The sequence below is a fragment of the Lepisma saccharinum genome, chromosome 10 (genome assembly GCF_977018435.1).
Source record: "Lepisma saccharinum chromosome 10, izLepSacc3.1, whole genome shotgun sequence".
NCBI lineage: Eukaryota > Metazoa > Arthropoda > Insecta > Zygentoma > Lepismatidae > Lepisma > Lepisma saccharinum.
The window spans coordinates 85,022,156-85,047,298 of NC_139238.1; the positions used below are offsets into that span (position 1 = coordinate 85,022,156).

At 40.5% G+C, this 25,143-nt stretch overlaps 1 protein-coding gene across 2 annotated transcripts in view; it reads left to right on the forward strand.

Moving 5' to 3' along the window:
• The window catches only part of LOC145994408 (uncharacterized), a 301,805-nt gene that overhangs the window by 149,848 nt on the left and 126,814 nt on the right, over positions 1-25,143 (forward strand). For both annotated transcript variants that reach the window (XM_083130533.1, XM_083130532.1), the window contains one exon: positions 14,600-14,642. The gene's annotated coding sequence lies outside the window, so the exon portion shown is untranslated. The remainder of the gene's footprint in view (positions 1-14,599; positions 14,643-25,143) is intronic.

Below are 25,143 nucleotides of genomic sequence, written 5' to 3' on the forward strand. Positions count from 1 at the left end.
GCGTTTCGAATTACATATAGTGAAGGCCTCTATAGTGGAAAAATACACCCAGTCTGTAAAAATTTGGAAATGTTGTCTCCTTCTCTGTCGAACCAGACCAAGAGTGTTCTCAGGTGTTTCAATATATTTCTTAACATAACTAACTTTTTAAAAATGCAGGTAGCTTAGTTTGTATAGCGCTAGGCTTTTAACCTATCTGTCCAGGGTTCGAGTCCCTGTCTGGGCGATTACAATTTTTAAATTTTGTCATCGGATCTTGTGCAGACTTCAAATTTCATAAGTTATAAGCAATCTAAGTTAATTTTGGGAGTGGACCAAATTGGTTCCTCATATAAAAAGCAATGACCAAATTGGTCGTAGCGCCTATGACCCTACTTGGGTTCATCCTCCAAAACATCTGCTTCGAGTCTCCGATGCCATGGTGGAGCCCGTTCAGGTTCTACCGCCCACAAGTGCGTTCCTTCGCCAATCCAGCGAAGGTGAGAATAATAGAGCGCAACCCTCTATATATACATTCAGCTCACTGTTGGTCACCCCTTGATCTAGTTATTTTCATGCAATCACCTACATTTAGTGAATTTTGCCGTCTTTCTGTTTGATCTGTTAAATAAGCCAGTCAATAAAAATATACTTACATAGAAAAATCCTGATATAGTTGGATTCTCAAAAATATATACAATCAGTGTTCTTGATACATTTAGCACCTGAGATAGTATAAATCAAAATCTAGTTAGTGTTGGCATGTGTGCTTCTGGTACATGTAGTTACTTGAAAAAGCAAATATTGGTTGTGTAAAAAATAGCCTCCTTGTGAAACAATGAAAAATTAACATTATATCCTCATAGCATTAGTTGCAACTGCTTCTTGCAGATTAACAAAGCTCTGGCGTGTGGTCGTACATCACCTATAATCCTTTGTAAGGTTCGTGTTGTCCTATAAATTGTCGATATACATGCTAAGTCCCTAGTTACAGCCTAAGCTTTTAGCTTCAATAAATGTATTTTAGTCCTCGGAGACATATATTGATCTTAGAGTAAAAAATAAACCTCGTATAATAAACCAAATGGAAATAACCCAAGTGTTGATGCACCCAAAGAAGCCAGTAATACTTCAAAAATACCTTGAAAAAGGCTATAAAGCTAAATAATTCTTCTAGAATAGTAAAAAAGTTTGGAAAGTGGACCTAGGCCCCTAAGCCGTCTGTTAACTTCGTATTGTAATTATATTGTTAAATTGTTATATGTAAGGGGAAAAAACAATATTAGTAAGCGTCCAAATATGGACCCTCGGTAAAGGGGTTTCAGACCTCATAGACACATCATAATTTTCGTTACACTAAAAAATTGCCCTCGTATAAAAGCAAATAGTTGAAATGTTAAACATTTCGTGTACTTTATCCAGTAAGCCTTAGCTAGAAATACAATAAATGCGTTACAGACATAAAAATTAAGCAAGCTTTGATATTCTAGTGGCACATAATAAGTATAAAATATCCTTTAAAATACTCTGACAAATAGTTGTGGGTTGTCTGAGATCAAAATTTTCAAGTCCTCTCTCCTCTCTCCTGCATAAATAGGCTCTAGAATTCACTAAGCCTCAAAATAATATTGGGTACATAAAATAAAAAGCAGATGGAGAGTGGTGCTGATCGCATCATCTCCAAAATAGCAAAAACAAAAGTATAGAGAGCTCTATCTGGTATATTTAGAAAACTTTTACCTAGTATAGCAGTAACAAAATACTCAGCAAACTCTAAAATAAACAAACTTTCCTACGTGGCAGGCGTAACCTGCCCTAAATAAATACATATAGAAATACAGAACCAAAAAATAGCATAGTGGAAATCAGTAAACCCTAATAATAATAATAATAATAATAATAATAATATATTCTGTGGCTTACATTTTAGCTAAAAGTACTTTTTTTTAGTGTTTTTGAAAAATTAAATAAATACTAAACTCTAAGTTAAAAATTTGTAAATGTATATATGATGCAAAACAAAATAAATAAAAATTAATACATACCCTGCAAAAATCAATAAAAAAAGTTGAAAACCTCTCTTTGTGCATCCAAAATATAATAACAAATCCTTCCTGACTGGATTAAATTGTGTTATTTGAGTAATAATAAGCCTAAACTTGTAAAATAAAAGGGTAGAACTTGTCAAAACATACTTTTGCATCCAAAATATAATTCAAAACACATCTAAATTGTGTTATTTGAGTAAACTAGAGAATAATCCTGTAAACTTGGAAAAAATCTCTCTCTCTCTCTCTCTCTCTCTCTCTCTCTCTCTCTGTGTGTGTGTGTGTGTGTGTGTGTGTGTGTGTGTCCAAAATGTAATAAAAGACACGTTCAAATCGTGCTATTTGAGTAAATATTAGGCTAAACTTGAGAAATAAACAAATAAAAGTTGAGAACACACACTTCGTGTGCCGAAAATGTAACTAAAAGTCTTTCCTGAATAGTGTAAATAGTGTTATTTAGGTTAAAAATAGGTATAAACTTGTGAAATAAACAGATAGAAGTTGAGAACACACACTCTGTGTGTCGAAAATGCGACTAAAAGTCTTTCCTGAACAGATTGAATTGTGTTATTTTGGTAATAATAAGCCTAAACTTGTGAAATAAACAGATAGAAGTTGAGAACACACACTTTGTGTGTCGGAAATGTAACTAAAAGTCTTTCCTGAACAGATTGAATTGTGTTATTTGAGTAAAAAAATAGGCATAAACTTGTAAATAATAAATTAAAAGTTGAAAAAATCTCTTTGTAAATACAAAATTTAATAAAAAATGTTGCCTGAATAGTACAAATAGTGTTATTTTGGTAAAAATTAACATAAAGTTGTAAAATAATAAGTTAAAAGTTGAAAAAATGTCTTTGTGAGTCCAAAATTTAATAAAAAATGTTGCCTGAATAGTACAAATAGTGTTATTTTGGTAAAAAATTAACATAAAGTTGTAAAATAATAAGTTAAACGTAGAAAAAAATGTCTTTGTGAGTCCAAAATTTAATAAAAAATGTTGCTTGAATAGTACAAATAGTGTTATTTTGGTAAAAAATTAACTTAAAGTTGTAAAATAATAAGTTAAAAGTTGAAAAAAATGTCTTTGTGAGTGCAAAATTTAATAAAAATGTTGCCTGAATAGTACAAATAGTGTTATTTTGGTAAAAAAAATTAACATAAAATTGTAAAATAATAAGTTAAAAAGTTGTAAAAATATCTTTGCGAGTCCAGAATTTAATAAAAAATGTTGCCTGAATAGTATAAATAGTGTTATTTTGGTAAAAATACATAAAAACTTGTAAAAGATTTGACATAAAGTCAAAGTTTGGTAAAAAATAAACTCAAAATTAAGTTAAATAGCACACAGTAACATACATTTACTACCTAAATCAATAATCAAAGGGTCCTAGGTTCGTTACCCCGTGATAAAAGCAAATGGTGAAAACTGTAGGCCCCGTCCCTAATAGGTCTCCCTTCTTAATAGTACAGATAAAAAAACCCTGCGCTAGAGCGTCCTGTGCCTTGAAGGCAAACCTGAGCGGAATATTAATTGGCGGCGGAAACCGCATAGCTTCAGAGATTTGACCCTTGCTGCGCATTCTAGACATCCTTTGTTGTCTGGCTCAATCCCTCCCCTGCCCTACAGTATTGCATAGCTTTCCCCTGTTATTGCGTACTGGTTAACCTTGGAAAAACCGGTTCTGAAAATCTACCGACGCGTTCTCTGATTGGACAATCAGGTTCTTCCTTTGTTCTGACGTTGTGACGTCATTTGACCTTGAACGCACTTCCCCCAAAATTCCTTTCTCCTCTACCTGAGCGGAGTTCCCCTTGTCTGTCTGGCATCAGAGCGGAGTCGAGATTCGGAGACAGTATTCTGTCTAGCGTGTTGCACCACCGTGTTTCATAATATAATGCAATTATTACATAGTACTAATTAATAATATTACATATCGCGGGTTCGAGTACCGGGACCGTCCCCAATCGTACCATTACCACCGTCCATAGCGGTTCATAAACCATAAAAACTTATTTTCAATATTATAAACATTAATTATTATCGATTTATACATTACATACTTTGCAGTAATGAATATAAAACCATATGCATAGCGTTTAGTACCTCTAATTACCTTTTATATACATATTTTTCATAAAATAAATAATTATATATTCATAAAAAGTTATAAACATGCAAATACATAAATGTAAAGTATTCTAAATACTTGCTAATGAATTCTAAGTACATGCGAATTAATTAAAACCCGTGCAAATTAGTTAACACCCGTGCAAATGAATTGCGAATATTAAATAGCGATTGACGTTATCTAATGTACCTACTACTGACTTGAAAATAAAAAAGTAGGATTGAACGGTCTGGCACCTATTGAAAATAATCAATGACTATAAAGAATTACTAAAAATCAGGGCTTTTGCCAAATTTTTACTTTATTTTTATTCATAGTTTTAAGAATTTGAAAATATATTTGAATGTTATTATAAAAAAAGGTAAAGTGCTCCCTTGTGCATAGCACCACGCCATGAAGGCGTATAGGGGGTGTGGGGGTAACGCCCCACACTTTCTTGATCCGGTCGTGAGTGAGGGAGATGTGATCAGCATCACGGCCCTCATCACGCCCTTTACCCCCCAGGATTTCCCCCAGGTACCCATGGGTGGGCGCCGGGACCGCTTCCACCGTTAGAAAAGTTCCCGGATTTGAACCGGCCTGGGATCGAACCCGGGACCTTTAGCATGGTAGTCAGACGCGTTACCGATTGAGCCACCGCGGCCAACACATATAATGTTATTATTGTGTTTATATTAGTAATGTTATTATTGTGTTTATATTAGTGTACGCTTAACCCTTAACCGGGCAACCAGTGTCTATCGGACACTGTTGCTTATATTTTTTGTCACATACTCCAAACGATACTTCCTGCGAACGTGATCTATTTTTTGACTTTGTTTGTTTCTGTCTTCTTTTCTCATTTCACAATATTTGACTTTGTTTGGTAAAGAAGGTTAGACGTAAAAAATATTTTCCATTTCACTTACGTAATCGGGCAAGCAGTGTCTGTCGGACACAGTGTACAATTTATATGTAAAGAAGTCTACTTGAATATGTATTAACAAATGTTTAATAAAAAATAAGGTATTTAATAAGACATCACATAAAAATATTATCAACGCTAAAATAGAAAAATGGAAAATATATGAGCAAATGAAACATTTTCCTCACATTACCTTCCGGCCTAACATGTTTCATATACTATTCTGCAAAAATTACAACAACATGCAATTACGATGATGAGTATGATGAATACAAGAATTATGGACAGAACAATGATGATTAGGTTAAATATCATGTTTCTCGCTTGTTTCCACAGCGATGAAACATATAAATCTCGCATTAAAAGGGCAAGATCCATTTAAAACAATGCAGTGTCCGACAGACACTGCTTGCCCGGGCACGTTACAAAAATACGAGGGTGGGCTGAAAAGTTTTGTCTTTTGATTAATATCTCTGGTTATAGTGAGGAGAATTTAATCAAATAAAAGACAATGTGTACATTGACATCTTGGCTTCAGTTCTGGAACATCACTTCTCCACATAGTTACCATCCACTTCCACGCACTTCCTTCAACGGCGCACCAGTCCTTCCATGGTGTCACGGTAGAAATCCTTGCCTTTGGAGTGACACTACGATCGCACAGCACGCTGGACGTCCTCATCTGATGAGTCGTGGTTTCCCTTAAGGTGTTCCTTCACTTTAGGAAATATGTAGAAGTCACAGGGTGCAAGATCAGGGCTGTATGGGGGGTGTGGGAGGACACTATATCCAAGCTTCAATATTGCGTCGGTGGTCAACTTGCTGGTGTGGGGTCTAGCGTTGTCATGGAGAAGAAGAGAGCTGAATTGTCAGGCCTGACGCGTCTCAGTCGAGCCTTTAGCTTCTTTATGGTTTCGATGTACCGCTCTGAGTTCACGGTGGTACCCTTGGGAAGAAACTCGGTGTGGACAACACCATTCACATCGAAAAACACAGTCAGCATGACTTTTCCCGCAGATGCACAGACCTTGAATTTTTTTGGAGTGGGAGAACTTTTGTGACGGTACTCCATGGACTGCCTCTTCATCGTTGGAATGTCCAGAGACTGAAGAATGGTTTTGTTTGTATCTGACACACACCACCATATGAGTAGTCATCGTCACGTAAAAATTTTGCTAAGCAAGTTTCCGCCCTATTTATATTTTTCATTACCTTAAAGCAAAGTGTTGATAGAAGCTTCCGTTGAATGGGGTGATAAGAACTACTTCTAGCTTCACGACTAAGAATCTCCAGTTGACCGAGACACACTGAAAAGTTGCGACACAAGATCCTTGGCGTTTTCCATTTATTTGGAACTTTTTTTTGTTCTGTGTTTTTACACGTCTATCCCGAAAACTTGTGTACGCAGCTCTAAATTACCGGGCAACGTTTTTCCTTTTATATTCAGTGCCAACAATGCGCTTGATCGTTTCTTTAATTTTGCTAATCCGATAACGTATTGTGTTGTTTTCACTGAATGTATAACCTCGCCTACCCGTTCGCTTTCTGCCGAATTCAACCCCTATTGCTGCTTCGTTAGCGAATAAAGGCCGAATCACACGGAACTGTATTTCCAGTTAGTTGGCGCTGAACTGACCGGAAGTGATGGCTGCCTAGCTGGTTTTGAGGAACAAGTCATGTTCTAATTGCAACTGGCTTTCCTCGACTGGATGTGGTCGCGGTGGCTCAGTCGGTAACGCGTCTGACTACCTTGGCCGGCTCAAATCCGGGAACTTTTCTAACGTTGGAAGCGGCCCCGGCGCCCACCCAGCGTCGAATAACATGGGTACCTGGGGGAAACCCTGGGGCGGTCAGGGGCGCGATGCTGGTCACATCACCCCCACTCACGACCGTATCAAGAAAGTGTGGGGCGTTACCCTGACACCCCCTATACGCCTTCATGGCGTGGTGCTAAGCACAGGAGAGCGCTTTACCTTTTTTTTGACTGGATTCTGTGGAAGAGCCGATCAGAGCGAAGTTTGGCCTAGTGAAGATAATCTGGGAGTTTGCCGACGGAAAGTTTTTTGTGTGTGTTTTCCGAGTGTTGGCTTGTTTCCTTCGCTTCAGTTCGTTAGGTATTTAATTTATGCTAAGCGATTAGATTTATACGTGGCAAATATGATTAGCCGATAATGAAATCCTTATTGTAACAAATGCATTGAATGTTCGATATATTTAGTTGAAAAAATATCTTTTTAATGAATGAATGCCTCGAATCTCGTGTATGAATATGCATACCAGAGTTCGTTAAAAAGCTTTTTCAGTATGCATTGATTACCAGATTTTCTTTCGAGCCAATTTTTAGTTTACACTTTTTTAGTCTTCTAGTTATCGCCTCACACGACACTTGTCACCGTACTTGTCGGAATACTTTGAAGGGACAGGTCCAAATACCCGGTGAATATTACAATTTTCTTAATTTTGTAAGAGTTCTATTTCATTTTGAGCAGCTGTTGTACCTTGGGTCGTTTCGTCCACTGATACTGTTCGAGCGCCTGTTGTGAGACCTGTAATATTTTGTTATGTTAAAAAAAAAAAAACAAAAAAAAAACAGTTGAAACTCGAAATAGTTCCCGATCGACTCACAAGATATCCAAATTCGATGGATTGGTAAAACATTTGACAAAGTGGTTATTTATAATGGAGTTGGCACAAGCACAAATACTGAAATTACTATCATCATGTATTCAAAACCGAAACCCTTCGGTTCTTAGAGCAAAATAAGAACTTTACATGACTAAAATTCTTGAAACATTGAAAACAATTGATTCACCGTGTATAATGACTGTAGTTCTGAAGTTAGAAGAATGATTTTTACATTTACATGACATTTTAGCATTTTCTTTCAATCTTCGGTACACAATGTGAATAGCCATTTTCAAGACTTAGGTTCATTTCCAGGTATATTCGTATAAAATGCAGATACATGACCTTCAGATAAATATCGTATATTTTCCTCGCTTATGTGAAAAGATGAACTTTAATGTAAGCGAAAGCAGGCCACTAGTTAAAATTTCTCACATGCACAAAGAAAGTCCAAAACATATTGTTACCTCATTCAAAAACCTTGCGTATCAAATCAAAATTTTACCAATATCAACAGTTGAATGTGAAATCGTGTTCAGTGATATGAATCTAACCTGAACTGATCAGAGAAATCATCTAGAAGTTGCAACACTTTCAAACTTTCCTTTTCTTTCAATAAATGAACCTCGAATCCATTGCTTCCATGCTGATAAATCTGCAACAATCATGTCTAAGCATCACAGAACCCTTGGTACAACAACTGGAAAGCCACCATATACATGAATAGTTCCATTCATCTAGTCTATTCAGCTGATTTATTTTCTTGTACTCTGATAAAATTGTCATTTTCAATAAATTTACGCAAGCATAAAATGGGGAAAATATAAAAATAAATTCTGCTTGTAGTGATGGATTCCTACAATTTCTTTTGGTGACAATTGTGAAGTATTTAATTTGGGAAAATTCCATTTGAAAATGCAGACGTAAGCAGATTTATACCTTATCATTCAATCGACTAATTCTTAGAAGAGTGTAATCCCCCCTCCCCCCGACACGCACACTCACACAGACACACAAAGGAGCAATAGCTTGCAGCGCGATTTCCTGAAAGTAAATTTAATCTGCTTCCATTGTTTCACACTCATTTCAAACAATTTTCATTTCATTTAAAAGGTTACCAAGAGCAAATATCAATACGAGTACAATAGGTTTCCAGTGATTTACATTCTTTTATAAAGGAAAATCATGTTTGTAAATAATACAAACTTTTTGTGTTGAGTTATTAGAAAATAGGTTTCTTCAACAGCAGCACGTTGTATCTTTCAAATTATTTGAGGGAGGTAGAAGGGGTACAACTTGGATCTGCCGTTTAGGGGGTACTGTTGTACCCCCCAAATTTAGGGGGTGTATAATGTATCCCTGTACCCCATTCGTGCGCTACTGTGCACACACACTAGAATTAATCTCCTTAACGAGAACTTAAAGCGAAAGTTTAGGTAAGTACAAATTTCCCATTCCTAAGGTAAAAGCGGACGTTACTTTAATTTGATTTTTTAAAATTTGATTTTAAAATTGTGGGAGCGTCAGCACTTAGGCTATTTTGCTCCCGTCACATTATACGGGGGCCAGCCCCTTATCATTACAAAGAACAACTCTAACGTTGCAGAATTAAAAATCTTAAAATGTTCTGACTTCTGTTAAAAGCTGAGGCTGTAAAGGGGCACTCAGCACACATAAGGACAACAGGACAATACAAAAAAAATTATACTGGCCATGGGGCCAGTCGCCAGAGCCTCGTTAGTCTTCAGTCCAGGGTGTACTAACGTGGAAGTGAGGTTGACATTTGGGTGTACTACGTGGAAGGTCACCCCTTACACCCCTAAAGCAGACGTTACAAGGGACACGCTTCTCATGAGGGCAAGAAGAAAAACCGCTTACATAACTTCTTTGATTACCCTGCTTCTCAAGGTGTTCCGGATTCGAATCTCGGCGTGAGCATTTGTGAGTGTCTCTTCATGAATTTCATCATACCGTCACTCATCCTCAACTTCCCGATTAGCCAAAAGTGGCAGAAAAGTGAAGCAAGGTCTGTTTTAGACGAAAGCATTTTCCTTAGCATTTTTCTTAATATTTATGCCATAACCAAAATGTTAGAGTGGAAAGTGGAAAATCTTATGGCATTTCAGATGCCATGGCATATTTCATGTCATTTCTCAAGGATAGAATCGGTCCTATTAAATAGCATTTTTCGTAGCATAACCAATCAGAAGCGAGCTCTAGGTCACGTGTGCAAATGTAATGGCGGCCGAGTGAGATGTAAACAATGTATCACTTCACATTTTTAAAAGTCGATAACTATTCAACCGAGAGGAATAACGTTTCATATAAAACGACATTAGGTACAAAACAATGCACTGCATAAATACATGCTTTATAATGTATACAGTACACGTATGGAAGAATATTTTAGTTGTTTCAATTCTGAACACCGTTCACTCACCACAGATGGTGTAACTCGATGTGCCTTTCATGCTCTATATACAATGGCGTCGCGTGGAGTAAATCGTTAGCTGTTCACACCCAGCCTAAATTCAGAAAATGTTACCTCTCCCCAAGACAGGGAGGATGAACCAATTTGTTGATCACAATCACAGAGATCAAAACGATAAATGTGGACAACTGATTAATTGAGCATACAAGAAGGCGAAATTTGAGCCAAGAATCGAAGCTATTTTTAGAGTGCCCTACACTAGCCAAGTAACAAGATTATCTCGGTATTTGTCTAGAGTTTCTGAGGACAAAAATAGTAAGCAAATTTAGTTAAACATTAAGAGCTGAAACTTTTCAAGTTGACACTACCAACTATTCTGCGTCAATACTTGCAAAAACATATCACTGTTTACCAAGTTTTAAACAAGTCTACAAAAATCTATGCTGATCGATTTGATTAACATCATTCATCTGGACGTTATGACAGAAGATGACAGAACGCAGGAGGGCCTCCCCCATGGCGCAGTGGTAGCGTCATTGCCTTGTAACCAAGGGGTCCCGGGTTCGATACCCGGTGGAGGCACAAGTGGTTCGGATCCCACTTTAAACTGTAGGTCCAGTCCCGATTAGCCTTACTGTGCATAAAGTGGACTTAAAACAGCAACTCAAACTCAAGACAGAACGCAGGAAAGCCCTAGAAAGTGGTAAGCGGCTTTCATCAAATGTATCACCCCACCATCCATCGGGAGTGACTGAACGAGGCCACGGATAATCTCAGAATGCGAGCCACGGAATTTTAACCCACGACCTTCCAAATGTGAATCATTGATACATCAACCACTAATTCAGAAAGAACACATGCTGACCACACGTCACCCCATTACCGGTTGAAGAACTCCACACCTATAATAGGATTGTGGGAGGGAGACTGGCAGTCGGGAGATAGGGCAAGACCCTTCGAGGGCTGTCGCGCCTAATAAATAAAATAAACCTTGGGCGTCTTTTCTGCGAATGTTGAAGGATTCCTCTGCTTTTTAAATAAACCTTTTCTCCTTTATTGTATAAATATAATTTATATTTTAGTTATACAAATTTGAACGATACATCCAAAAAGATGCAGGAAGGTGCATCAAGGAACAACAACTGATGCATTGAAGCGCATCTCGACTGAAATAAATCCTCACTTGAATCAAATTATGCACTTTGGTGTTTCTTTCACGACATACAAAAATGCACCCAAATGCATCAAATGTGAATCTGATTCTTTGAAGAAGCCATAAAAAAGCACTTTAGTGCATCAATCGATGCATTCTGGTGCATCAATCGATATGATACATTTAGTTTTTTGTGTGTAGTGGTGATACGATGGAATGGATGAAGGGACAATCACAAACATATAGGGACGACGCAACACGAGCTCCACCGAGTATTATACTGACTGTGAGTCCAGACGCCAGATCCTCGGTAGTTTGCAGAATACAGGCCAGGGTTGACACTTTGACTTAGCTATCTGCAGGAAGGATCACCGCTAGAGTGCTGCAGCGAGAGGATTTCGCTCGAGCGCCAAATAGTTCGCACGGACGACGCCAGATAGCGTGCGGAATTGAGAGCTTTTTCGCTCGAGCGAACAACGCTCGAACAGGCAAAGCGAGCGGTATACAGTCGATCCCACAATAGCACACGTTCTAACCATAGTTTGTCTCCATGTTAAAATATAGGTAGTTCAGTCTATTTTACCAATATGCAGTGATACATGAAAATGAAACAGATGATTCTGAGCTGAAACTGCCGGGACGGATATTATACTCGAACTAGTATAAGCGAGCGAACGTGGTCCCATGCAGTACTGTAGTCACCACAGGACTTGTGGCTTTATCGCAAAACTCTCGCTTCTGTGGATAACCATTGAAATCCCAAGGGAGATATTGTCCCGGCGGAACTGATATTGTCCCGGCGGAACTGGAAGTGAGAAGTTCCTCCAGGTTTCCGTGCAGGATCGAAGAAAGTGGAGTTAAAGCCAGCGAGGGACGGCAGAGAACATGTTGCACCGCACGCGATATCTGGTCCGATCTAGTCTACATGCTCGAGCATGACGTCCGAGGAAAGAGACATTTCCGCCTCTCCTTGGCTACATCGTTTCTCCATTAGCTCGGACGAGGAGGAGGAATCCTTCAAGGTTGCAGTGTAAGCTCCGGGAAGAACCACTAACGTTGATAAGGTGGTGTCACTGCTTACTTAGGTCGTGACGCAGTCAGCAAACATGTTTGTAAGTAAAATTAATTCAAACGACACTCAACTTTTATGGTGGTTAATGAGGAAGCATTGTGCAACACATGATACAAAATTTCAGCTTTTCATTCTATATGTCTAGCACCGCCCCTTGTGCAGGTGTAGTAAGAACGTCCTTGCCCAGAGTGAAGGCGTCCTGGGTTCGATCTCGGTTGGGGCACATTGTACAGTGACTCGGGTTCCACTTCAACTGAGGCACAGTCCCGGTGAGTACATTTCTCTAATGGCGCCTTGCGTTCAGGGGGCTCCGGATTGGATCCTGGTGGAGCCACAGTGCTCGGATCCCACTTTAAACTGTATGTCCAGTTCCGATTAGCCTATATGTCCACAATGTGGACTTAAAAATTGAAAAAAATTGCAGCGTGCGCAACTACGCCAAGGGTCCCGAGTTTCGATTGTCGGCCTGAGCATGGGTGTTCTTTTTGAGCTTCCCTTCATCACTCATCCTCATCGTCGCGATTAGCCAAAAGTGGCAGAAACGTGACGCTAACTAACAAAAATCAAATAGAAATTTTGCGATTAGACAAAAGTCACAGGGAAGCGACGTAAAATAAATCTATCAATCGGCAAGTTAAAAAAAAAAACTCAAAACTTCAGAGAAATAACTCAGTGTATCTCGTGACTGTACGATGGCCAAAAACACACACACAAGAACACGTGTCGTTTCACGCGTGTAATTAGCCAGAAGTAGATTTAACAAGGTAACCACAGAAGTGATCTATGCAATGGATAGGTATTGTTTAACGTAACACCCCGAGTTACCCCGACGATACCCGGTCTTCTTTCCAATTAACGGTGCCAAAGGATGGTTGCGCTAACAAACGGGGAAGAGAAAGCTTCAATTGGATTTCTTCGGCTTTGTAAAAGAATCCCAAACGATTCCACTGGATACGATGAAACGGTATAATTATCCGGAAACCTTCCCGCTTGCAATTAACCCTAATGATCCTTCTTTTGACTTTCCAGGAACATAAACTTCGAAATGCCATTAGGGGAATCCTGCAAAGGGTTCCTTTACAACTTAACGACGTGTACTCTCAGATTTGGATGGACGTTTGTTCGACACTTGTATCCAGTTTGAAGGTTGCAGATTTACGAAATGTTTCCCCATGAATTTGTATCTTTGTGCCAGTTTCACTTATCGTTGTGTTTTTCTCCTCTCTAAAGTATTGGTTACGAATTAAATCGCCAGTTTGACTGAGTTAGGCCCGCTTTGGCGAAAACATTTTCCTTAACATGTATGCCATGACAAAAATTATACCGTGTAAAGTGAAAAAGCTTATGGCATTTTGGATGCCTTGCCATATTTCATGGCATTTCTCAACGATAGAATCGGTCATATTTCCGTAGCATAACCAATCAGAAGAATCGATCCTATTTCCGTACCATCTTTCGTACCAATCAGAAGCGAGCTCTAGGTCACGAGTGCAGAGGTAATGGCGGCCGAGTGAGATGTAAACAACGCATCACTTCACATTTTTAAAATACGATAACTCTTCAACCGAAAGGAATAAGGTTTGCTACAAAAAGGTATTAGGTACAAATCAATGGCGCTGCGTAAATACACTCTTATAGCGTATACACTACACGCGTGGAAGAATAAATTAGTTGTTTATTTTGTAAACGCTGGCCCATCTCGTATGCCTTTCGTGCTGTATATGTTATCTAAAGTTCTCTGTACTCTACGCATCGCAATCGTAAATGCTAACCGGAATGCTACAGGAAATACTTCCGTGAAAAGTATTTTTCTGCTATAAAAAGATGCTGTAAGATTTTTGGAAGCATTTATGCAACTGTTTGGTAAATTGAATTACAAAATGTGTAGAGCTGTTTATACCTAGGGTTAGTGTTTTTTACTTTCGGCGTGAGCTGTCGTGACTCGCGGCCATAGATTATTAATTGTAACAGTGTACAGCCATATGAAACAGTAGGAAATGTGTAGTCATACATTTCGGCGCTTTGCTCTCTGTTATTGGCAAGTTTGTGACCTTCACCACCATCTGTTATTGGCAAGTTTGTGACGTTCACCACCATCGGAAACTCCGTGCACGCGGTTACCTACAATATTTACTCACACAGTATTTGAACGCCTCTCGTAATTAAAATAAATGTTATGACTAGGAGCATAACTACAGCATTTTCCTGTAGTTTTACATTCGTTTGTAACATACTTATTTTCTTATTTCTTTCAGGCAGGAGGCAACCTTTGAATCCGGCTTTCAGCGACACTCCAATGTAAGTAAACTTTCAAAAGTTATGTTATTTACATGTCTGTGCAACAGTGTTTGGAAGTGACAGCTACTTTCCCCCAGTAATTTGGAAAATCACAATTCTTATCAGAAAGGAACTTCGTCAATTGTTAATAGAATCATTAACTTTACCGAAATTTCAAATCCAATTTTCAAATTTTATGACAATATTCTTAAACATTAAGGAATATAACCAATCTCGTCATCATTTCGTTCAAAAATATTTAGAAACTAAAAAAAAATTCTTACGCTGTACATCTTCCTGGTTTTATGGGGTCTTGCACTCTTGGATGTGGTCTACCTAGTTCACCGTCGATTTTGTGGTTCCACCCCTTCACTGCATTATTTATCCGGTGTTTCCTGTTAAAACAGTTCCACATCTCTTTTGGCTCTAAGGGGGTATTCAAGACATCATCATACTAATGAAAGTCACCACCCTTCTTTGTTTTTAAAAACTGGCTTTTCAGTTCCATGTGTTCGCAATTAGGACATTTTAGGCATTGTTCGCAATTAGGACACGGCCATGTCTCGAGCAAGCGAAATAGGTCTGCGCAAGTAGTGACCCGAGAGGTCTCGACCAATGAACGCGTGAGGGAGGAAGTGAGCGCATGGAGGGGAAACCGCGACTGCTGCTACCAGCCGTTTGAAGCAGCGGGCACTGCTTTGTTCCTCCCACCTGCTTTCTCCCCTTCTCTTCCGTCATGCCCGGCCTTGCTCCACAAATTCCGGAGCTGGAGTGTGAACTAATCATGAACGGGGAGGCAAGTGATACGATGTGTAAGGCACAATACCAGGGTGGCTACACACCTGCGTGAATTATGGGCTCCGGGAATTTTGCGTGTATTCTGCGTGAATTTTTCCTGCGTAGACGTGAAAAATTGCAACTTTTATTAATCCAAATCCCATTGAATTTATACATATTTATAAATGCTCTGAGGCAAGTTTTCACAGTTTAGTTTTTATTTTTATCGAGGAAAGAAAAGAAAGCTGCGTGGAAAATAAAACAGAATTCTCTCAATCCGTTCGCTTTTGTAGAACAATCTATCTGACAGATGGAAGATTATTACAAGATAAGATATCTTGAAGTTGATTAGGTAAATTTGAGTTTCAAATTCTTAAACAAGTAATAATTTTTCGTAGATTAGTATATGCCTTAACATTTGTGACTTATGTTTGTGTATGTATTTCGAGTCTGAGTATGTGAAATGGCAAATGTAAAATCCGCACCTTAAATTAAATATTTTAAATAGTATATACACCGTTTAATTGAATTGAATTATAATTTTTGGATACACTGGAATCACACATACCCTTTATATTGTTAATATATTTGCGTGTATATGTGTGTGTGTGTGGTGAGAGGCGGTAATACGTAAGGTTGCAATAGAGAAAACATCTACAAATTTTTGGAAAGTTCGCCTTGAAAACCGGGAATTATATAGAGCATTCCCTGACATTCGCTACGAGACTCGGCGGAAAACGGCCCGGCATCAGCGCTTGTCTTTCCCGGTGAACGGGTCCGCGACAGTCGCTTGTATTAAACCTCGTAAAAAAGTTTAGAGTAACAGGGTCAGTTCTGAATAAAAGTGGATAGAAAAATGGGGAAAATTACAGTAGACAAACTTGCACGTGTAAATGCCAATTTCCTTCGGAGATGCCAGGAATGTGTTGCAGCAGAGTTACATCATTTTCAACACCTTCTGTAGTCAAGCTTAGTACACAATATGAAAACTGTAATTTTAATAGCCGACTCTAGCGACTGTCGTTGACCCGTTCACCGGGAAAGACAAGCGCTGATGCCGGGCAGCTTGCTGCCGAGTCTCGTAGCGAATGTCAGGGAATGCTCTGTAGTTGAATTTGATCATGCCCCTAGAGTAGCCACCCTGTTTAACCATATACCTGCGACGTGGCACTGTTTAGTACGTATTACAAATAAGAAGGCAACACTGAGAATGCACAGAATGTTCCAGAACCAAAGGCATTTCAGGATATTGAGTGCCAGCAGGACCGTGAAAAACGCACTGAACATTCGCCTTCTTGGTGTGGTTTTGTAAGTGCTTGGTTCTGTGACCTATATGGGAGACACACGCAGCCACACATAAACATATCCTACTCTGTACGAGAACAGGCATGGTATTTTTTTTTCTTACCCTTGGAACCTCATCACGATTACTCACTTGGCGTCGAAAGCGCAGTTTCGAAATCGTTTATTGTTGCTGCGTTTGAGCCATCGCAATGTAAGCAAACTAAAAGTGGAGAACAGCCAATGCAAAACAGAAATTCAAGCATTTGGATGCGAGCAGTTGGACTTGAGGAATGTTGTTTATGGAGGAGAGATCATTATGTTTTTTTTAGGAAGGACGCTTGTGTACAAGATTCTTCTCGTTTCTCTTTTCTTACAGGGTCATTCCATGTCAAATCGACCAATTTCAGAAAAGTTTCCAGGTCATAAGTTTTGGATTTGGATGAAATTTGGCATGGAGGTTCAATCATGCCTGGAAGGCTTGTATTCTAAATATTAGTCGCATACAGAAAGTAAGTTTCCCTGTGGTCGTGCACAAAAAGGAAACATTATTTCTTTCAATGATTTGTTGCCACAGATACAGCACTTGTCCAGTTACTTGTCAACATAATTCCCGCCGGAATTCAGGCACTTGTCATAACGTGGGACCAATTTATGTATACCTGCGTCGTAGAAGTCCGCCGCCTGGACGCCGAACCACTTGTTGACAGCCGTCTGAACCTCTTCGTCGCTGTGAAAATGTTGACCAGACAGGAACTTTTTCAGGTGCAAGAACAGGTGGTAATGACTGGGAGCGAGATCCGGGCTGTACGATGGATGATCGAACACCTCTCAATCGAACCTGTCCAGAAGGGCTGCAGTGCGCTTAGCCATATGCGGCTTCGCATTGTCGTGCATTGAAAAGAAAAGTTTCTGGTTCGGCGTAAACCCTTCCCTTTTGTTTCAAACAATTTCAATGGAGAACTACAAATAGGATCTTGTAATTGTTAGAAAAAATATTTCATCAAAAGATCTTCCTTTGAAATAAACCTCTCTTCCCAGGGATGCCCGTTTGCAGATGATGCTAGGGTTGGCATCAGTGATTGCATGCGAAGCAGCTGCTTACTATCGCCGGTGAAGGAACCAGCTTGTCCAAAGGTAAAAAATGCGCGTGATCTGTTATCCAACTGCAAGTTTGAAGTTTCATGCCAGATTATAACTCCGTCCCGATTTTTCCACGCGAAATGTGTTCTATTAAGAAGAACTGAACACATTTCAGACTCCCATAAGTATGAACAATCGTCCGCCAAGGATTTTCCCCGTTCCCCGCTTCGCTTTCTTAGCAACCGTGCTTGAATTTACAGGAATCTGATTGCCAGAATGCTGTTTCTTTCTTATTCTTTCCATCGCAGAGCGGGGAGACCTTTGTCATCGACCGACTGTGCGTGACATTTCGTTATTGTCCCGAAAACACAAAAGCCGCCAATCGATTCCATAGCTGAGTGTATTTTAAGATTTATCCCCCACAGAGATGTCAGTTGCCAAAGCTGACGGTGACATGACATCCTTTCGCTGAGGTGTAACGGCTCGAAGCCGCCTTCGGCCAAGCGGCGAATGGTCATTTGCTGGATAGAAACGGTACAACTGTTCAATTTTCCCTAACGATACAATCTGCATGCATGCATAGGTTGTGGCCGAAAGGTCCGAAAAAGGAGGGTTGAAGTACGGTCTTGTCTTGTCTGAAGTGACGTCACTAGTGCATTTCGAGATTGCAGTCTTGAATCCTCGACTCGTGCACTTGTTCACGTTTTTGAAATCATAGAAGTCGAAAGTCAGCTAGGTGTTGCTCGTAGTTCTTCCAATGTGTGGTGGGGCCTCCCGATGGCGCAGTGGTAGTGTCGCCGCCTTGTAATCCACGGGTCCCGGGTTCGGTACCCGGTGGAGGCACATAGTGGTTCGGTTCCCACTTTAAACTGTAGGTCCAGTCCCGATTAGCCTTACTGTGCATAAAGTGGACTTAACACCATATCAAATATTAATCCAATGTGTGGAGTATAAGATAAAGTTCCCCGTGCATATAGCACCGTGCCAAGAAGGCACATTTAGGAAAAGTGAGCCATTTTGGAGGTGATGTGATCAGCACCACGCTCCGACCACCTTTACCCCAGTGTTGCCCCCAGGTACCCATTGATTTGAGGTCTGGTGAGCCCCAGAGCCGCTTTATGCGGGGACAAGGTCAGGAAAATTCCTACCTTAGATCTCCCACCCCGGGAATTGAACCGGGTCTTCCGGATGGCAGTTAAACGATCTACCGACTAGAACACCGTCGCTCTACGATGTCCTTAAGCCGGTCATAAAAAATGTGTAAAGGAGACAGTTCGGATAACGTTACTGCACCGTCCCCAAATGCGTCAATTTTTGGAAATCCCGTAAAGTTTGAGTTGTTTTTTAAAATTTTTGCTGTATGAACAAATAGGCTAATCAGGACCTACAGTTTAAAAGTGAGGTCCGTACCACTATGTGAATACAGCGACATTACCACTACGCCATCACAGCGCACTGCGACGCCAAGTGTCTCGGGTTCGAATCCAGACCTGAGCATGGGTGTTCTTTGTGAGTGCCCCTTCTTCCATTTCAACACTCATCCTCATCGTCGCGACTAGCCAGAAGGAGTACAGAAGCGACGCCATATGACAAAAATATGAAAAGATTCGTTGTTACGTTTGAGAGTTTGAGAAGGGTGATGCGATCGCACTCTCCCTTAATTCGCCCTTGTATTCTGACGCTGCTCTGTCCCTGCTTAGGGGTTAGGGAGACCTAAATCCCTTTGACAAGTCCTCCTCTGACAAGACGCGGGACTTCGTCGAGTCGAGTACTTACTTGCCGTCGCTGTGTCGACTTCCCCTGGCAGCCGGGGAAACTCATTTGGTGTCGATTTACGCGAAAAGTCAATAGACTCTCGTGCGCCTCCTGAATTTTTCGTCTCGCTCATCTTGAAGGCTCCCAAAGACTGGAAAGTAGCAGTCAGCTGATGCTCGCCATTGATCCAGGGGATGCCTGGGAGACGAGAGCTCATCTTCTAGACAATGGAGAGATGCTGCAAGAAACTCTTGTCTTCACTTGCCTTCGTCGTCTTTTATGCGTAGTCTCTCAAAAGTCATCGCAAATTTGAAACACAACTCCCGCAGACGGAGGATCGCTTCGTAAAATAACCCGAGTAAATCGAGTCCCGTGAGAGAAGTAAAGCGCAATATATTTAAACCCTGCGACACTCGCGTCTCTTTCTTGTATCACGGGCTACTTCTATAGTAAGTGTTGCCAGGCGTCTCAGATTTTAAGGGATAGTCCCTTATTTCAGCAATGTGTCCCGTCACAATCTCTCCATGGACGTCATTTATTCCGTATTTGAAAATAACAATTTTCCCTACATAATGTAGTTGTTTTTGACCAATTTCCCGCTGTTGTAAATGTATCATGCATGGAATAGTTTTTCTTTATCAGGTACCCCTCACTCAGTTCTTTATGCTGCAAATATCAAATATTTGACCAGGTCCAACACCAGAGATATTGCGGCTGAAATTTGAATAAATAATAATAAAAACGAGCATTAACTAAAAGAGCTATAACTAAAAGAAAAAAACCAATAACAGAGCTCAAATATTTTTCGCTAAAACTTTGGATGTATATCTTCTTTCTAATATATAGGCAGGGGATGGACAATAATATGGAAACACCTGCGAAGAAAAGCCGGAATGCTGTAGCTAATAAGGTGCAGGACCGCCTTTAGCTTCCAAAACGGCCTGCAGTCTCCGAGGAATGGACAAATACAAGTCCTGGATGGTGGATAATGGGATCTTGCACCATTCTTCATGCAAAACATGGTCACAATCCTTCTCAGTGTCCTTCTGTCTCTGTCACGCAGTGTACATTTTCATCCACGCAGGTGTATATCTGATGAAGTCTTTCCGGACACACTATTATGTCATCATGATCTTGGATAGAGTCCCTCTTGATACGCCAAATAACATGGCTACTTTGATACCCGGCGGGCACCAACAATTTATTTGCCTTCTTTGAAACACTGTCAGCTCGAACATGATTCAGTATCAACTGCACTGCACGCTATCTACAGCGAAACTGTCGACTCCTACCTGTCCGACAGGGTCCTATCTCACGGCGCAAAACAAAAGAATGTTCCACCGTGTCCAATTTCAAGTGGAAAAATTGCGTCGATATCACCCGTTCCGATGTCTTAGTGTTTTCATATTTTTGTTCATCCCCTGTATGTACAAGGTGTGTTCAAAAAAGACCGGATTGAGTGCACTACGCTCAAACTACTTGATGGAATCAAATGGCCATCTAGCGGCATCTTTGTGAAGTACATTGCAACAATGCCCGGAGCTCAGTGCAAGCCGTTCGCGCGCGAGCGACACGTGTCAGAGTCTGCAGCGGTCAGTGGGACATTTTGTGGCTGTGTGAAAAATGAAAGATTTGCAGGAGCAACGTGTGTGGTTTAAATTTTGTTTCAAGCTCGGTAAAAAGTGCCACAGAGACGTTCACAATGCTTCGGGAAGCCTTCGGTGATAAAGCAATGAGCCGATCACAGTGTTGTGACCGGTACACTCGGTTCAAAACTGGGAGAACTTCGACGGACGAAGATCCTCGAAGTGGGCGACCGTCCACTTCAACAGACGATGTTCACATCAACCTTGTTTCGATTGGCAAGGAATAGTTCATTACGAATACGTCCCACGAGGACAAACAGTCAACAAGGAATTTTATGTGGAGGTTATGAAGAGGTTAAGACGCGCAGTGATGCGGAAAAGGCCTGAGCTTTGGCGGAACCAAAACTGGACGCTACAACACGACAACGCGCGGGTTCACACCGCTCTACTTGTGACTGAATTTTTGGCCAAAAACAGGACGACGGTGATTCCTCAGCCTCCATTTTTCTCCGGCAGACTTTTTTCCTATTTCCACAATTGAAATCGACATTGAAAGGTCGTCAGTTTGACACAATTGATGACATCCAACAAAAATGTACGAGGGACCTAAAGAGCATTCCGGAAGCAACGTCCCAGGAGGCGTTTCAAAGCTGAAAGAAACGTTGGGAGCGGTGTGTGGCCAGCCAAGGACAGTACTTTGAAGGGGACAAACATGAATAAGATGTACATGTTCAGGTAAAGTTGCTATTCCAACAATCCGGTCTTTTTTGAACACACCTTGTATATACACACCTATATAGCTCTGATATTACAGTCCTATCCTGCTTTAAAGAAATCCTATCCCGTTTCCTCTGGAGGCTTTCCAAGGACCAGGGAGAGTGCGTGGACAAGGATGTTTCAGACGTCGTTTCAAGAGACTGAATGCACAGGAATCCATAGGCATCAGGTCTGTACACCGAAATGTCCCGAAATGGAATAACACAGATCCATCCCTATTTCCCGCTCCACCTCCTGATGAAAGCGAAGGGATGTTCGGAAAGTGTAGCTTGAAGCCTTGCGCACATGGATGCGCACCTGTTGAGTGTCCTCCCCGTACAAACGAGGGATGTCTGTATGGAAGAAGGGGGGTCGTAATAGATGACTGAAAGTATGCAGCATTCACCTTTACATTTCTGTCCACCTTATCGGCAAAATCCCCGGACAACCGAATCAGGTGAGATCCATGAAGCCGCTTGGAAAAGTGTTCCGACAGTACCGAACAAAGTTTAGGTACATAATCGACCTGTGGAGGGACGTACTGGTTCTGATTCAACTTTAAACTGTAGGTCCAGTCCAGATGTGCTTACCTGTGAATAAGGTGGACGTAAACGAACGGTGGACGTTGCTACACGTGAAGGCACGAGAAGGGATGTGAGGGTACGGACCCAAACATTCAGTCTCTCTGCCATTTGTGGAGATGTGATAAGCACCATGCTCCGGCCGCTTTAATCCCACAGGGGTTGTCCACCAGGTATCCGTTTATTAGAGGCTGAGTGAACTCCAGAGCTCCTCCATGCAGGGACAGGCTGGGAAATTTCCCACCTAAATCACCTACACCGGTAATCGAACTCGTATCTCCCGCGTGATTGTCAGAAGCCCTACCGACTGAATTACCACGGCTCTGCGTATGTATCTGCTCTCTCTCTCTCTCTCTCTCTCTCTGTGTGTGTGTGTGTAAAAGGGGGGGGGGGTGAGTTTCATGAAGAACCAAAGTTTGGTTTCCACGCCAGTTCTCTGGCTTATATGCTGAATAAACCTCTGGCAACGACAATTTCTCTTCCTGTTTCATTTTTTGCCCTCCAGATGGCTCCTCTAATTACAAGCAACAGTTACGCCATCTGCAGTTCACTTTGCAGAACTTTCTTTGGCAAAGTTCAGAAGTTCACTCGTCGTGAGGTGTTGACGAACATTTTCAAGTTTCACTCGAAGCAAGCCTTAACCGTGGCGTTTGCATTAAGAATTAATTCTGGTCGTCTCTGGAAGTCGCCTCGAGTTGTTTCCCCTAGGCTCTCCGGCCAGTTAAAACCATGGGAACGGGCCGCGTGTCGAAATGAAAGCTCCATGTTCATCTTCGCTGGTTGCTCACTCCAGCCTTCACACTGGGGTCGATAGAGTACGAGGGTAGCCCGTTAATTAGTGCACGAGGCTGCGGGTCAGTGGGCCTCCACTATAAACTGGTGTTCCTGAGGGGGTTCATAATTTTATCCCTGTTCAGGTTATGTAAATATATAAATATAATTATCTCCATGCTAAAGATGCCGGCATCTGCGCCATAAATTCATACTTATGACATCTAAAGACAAAAGGATCTCCTTGATGTAGTGGTGACGATGTCGCATCCGAAGTTCCCGGGTGCGTTCCTCGGTAAGCGATCATTGCACATTCACTCAGGTCCTTCTTCAAGCTGTAGATCCTAGCGTAGTTGATTTCCAAGCTAAGAATTTAAGGAACGGTAAAATTAACTCTAAATAACGTTACTTCTATTGCAAAAAGTAACTATTACTTACTTTTAAAAGTAGTTAGTTATAGTAAGTATCAAAAAGTAACTGTTACTAGTAACTGCGTTACAAGTTCCAAACACTGCTAGCGTGTCTATTACTGTCAATGTGTTTCTTTTTTACTTCGGCACTATTGGGTTAATTGCGATATGTGTGATCATTAGACCTCGGATTTTTAGGTTCTAAAACATGTGCGTTTAGGTTCCTAAAATAGGCTCTAAAAATCCTAAAATAGGTCCTAAGAATCTTAAGTTAGGCTCGAAAAATCTTGAAGTAGGTTAATAAAAACTTAAAATAGTTCAAAATTTCTGAAAAATGCTGATTAGGTATAGTCACCGGCAATGAAAATGGGACACCTATATCCTGAAATACGCACTATCTTGCATAACGTTATGTGTGTTGCCTAACCCTACGGCGATGGCAGAACTTACCATTGGAAATTTGCTATTATAATTCACTCATCGGCGTATAGTTAGGCAAAAATCTTTTTTCATGTTATCCACAGTCAAACTCCACAATTTTGTGTGTGAGGATCATGTTATATGCTGAAAATAATCTTTCAACAAAAACATTAGTCAGATGCAAACTTCAATGCTGAAATGTTAGTTTGCAAGGCGTGAATGCCACATAGCACCGAATTGACGCGAAAGTGAGCAAGACCACACAGATCAGAAATTTGCACTTTGGACTGTACAGGTAACAGTGGCACCAGACATTTTGCTTTGTTTAAAGCTTTGAAACATCACCACGGACTTGGAGGAAGGGAAATCAGGAAAGAGTTCATTTCAAACACGGTCGACATTGATTTTTTTCGTGACCAAACAATGCAAATGCCTCTGTGTGACATAAAAATCTGTAAAACCTTTAAAAATATATAAAAACCTTTAAAAAGGCTTGATTTAGGCGCATAGACCCAAAATAGGATCTAATAAGCAAAATAGTTTTTTTTAAACATTATAAAACTTCATCAGTTGTTGCGTTTTTTAACGAAACGCTGACATAACTTATTGTTTCTTACATACCTGCAAAGGAAAAAATAGGTTGAAAACCTAAATTTCCAGGTTTAGTGATCATAAATGAACTAAAGAAATGGCTGATGAGACAGAGTGCTTTACCGAGGATTCGAACCTGGACCCTCTGGCTTCGTAGCGAGTTGAGATTGTCACGGAGGTTGGCGTAAATGTATTTGTGTATTCCTCACTAACACGATTTTTTATATATAAAAAAAAAAACACCACCAACACATTGGAAGGTCATGAAAGATGGTAACATTCGGAAAATATCAAGAATAGGTGAAAGGCGAACATAATTAGACTATATTCCAAACTGCATACAAAATTCATCTTAGATTCCACCATGAGGGATACTGAATCAGCGTGTTTGTTTTCCTTAAATACTTTAAAAACTCGAACCGCAGCTCAGAATGATCCTGAATGAAATCGTGTCGTTCGTTGGAAGCGTCCTGCATTGTTGGTTGTTGGTATCCCAGGAGACGTGTTGCGC